Consider the following 1,551-nt stretch of genomic DNA (forward strand, 5'->3'; position numbering starts at 1 on the left):
CTCAGCACTGACCCTCTGACAGTGCGGCGCTCCCTCAGCACTGACCCTCACACAGTGCGGCGCTCCCTCAGCACTGACCCTCCGACACTGCTGTGCTCCCTCAGCACTGACCCTCCGACAGTGCGGCGCTCCCTCAGCACTGACCCTCCAACAGTGCGGCGGTCCCTCAGCACCTATGGTTGACCCTGAGTTTGATGATGAGCCCCTACAGTTGGAACCTGAACCAAAACGATTGTGACTGACAGAGCTGCTAATTACTCAGAGTCACACTGGTGGATATTTGGCCTCAGTTCTGTACTGGCTTTTTTTCTCCACACAAACCTTCTGCCCTCAGAATAACATTCCAATGCACCCTGTCTCCTGTCTTTTCCAGTTTGTCTGTTAATCTATCTCCACTGTAAGAAACTACAGAGAGTTGTGCACACAGCCAGTCCATCACCCAAACCATCCATTGACTCCATCTACACTTCTCACTACCTCGGGAAGGTCACCAACGTCATTAAAGAGCCCTCTCACCCCGGTTATAATCTCTTCCAACCTGTTCCATCAGGCAGGAGATATAAGTCTGAATATATATGCAAACAGATTGAAGAACAGCTTCTTCCCCGCTGTTATTAGACTTCTGAAAGGACCTCTCAAATTTCATATTTAATGTTGATCTCACTCTGTGCACGTTCTCTGCAGCTGTAACGTTGTATTCCTCCTGTGTTCTGTAACCCTAATGTACTTTGTATGGTATGATCTGCCTGTACCGTACACAAAACAAAACATTTCACTGTACCCAGGTACATGTGACAATAAAAAATCAAATCAAATCATAAACCTCAGCCCCCTCCCCATGACAGTGAACTCCATACTCTATAACACAAGGGCACCTCGCTCCCTGTTCACACCTACCTCCCTCTGCTTATCCCGCCCCACCCAACAAGAACTCCATGCCGCACTGTTTAACCAGCCACTCCCTACCTTCAGAAACAGCAAGAGGCCGGAGGAGGAGCGAGAGCAGGAAGTGGGAGAGAGGGGAAACTGAGGCCTGTCCATCCCAGGCTGATTGAGGTAAGGGATCAGAGGGGATATGTTAATCTATAGCAGGCTGTCAGCAATGTGCCACATGAATTCCTCTCACCGTCTGATTCAAAGCCGGGGTAACCTAGCCCCTGAAGGAACTGCTGCTGGTTCAAAAACACAGACAAGTTTTAACAGGGAGAGAGAGAGAGAGAGGGAGAAAGCTTCAGATTCTGTCAACAAACAGTGGGAACCATCTGCAACTATTGACCTGAGTGACAGCTGTTACTAATATTAGATTTTGCTTATGGCTGGTTTGGTTTTAGAATTGAAGGCCATTCTACAGGGATTTCCCCCCCATGTCCTGCACTTTAACTTCTCCAACTCCTTCTGCCCCACTCTGATCATATCCCCCTCCCTCTTGTTCACACATGGTCACATTCCCTCTGTTCTAATTCACTGGGGCTAACCCCTCCCACACTGCCCAGGCTGACACCACCCACCAACATCGCCCAGGCTAACCCCCGCCACATCGCCCAGGCTAAC

This window comes from Rhincodon typus, unplaced genomic scaffold, assembly GCF_021869965.1.
Source record: "Rhincodon typus isolate 14 unplaced genomic scaffold, sRhiTyp1.1 hic_rhity00004235, whole genome shotgun sequence".
Taxonomy (NCBI): Eukaryota; Metazoa; Chordata; class Chondrichthyes; order Orectolobiformes; family Rhincodontidae; genus Rhincodon; species Rhincodon typus.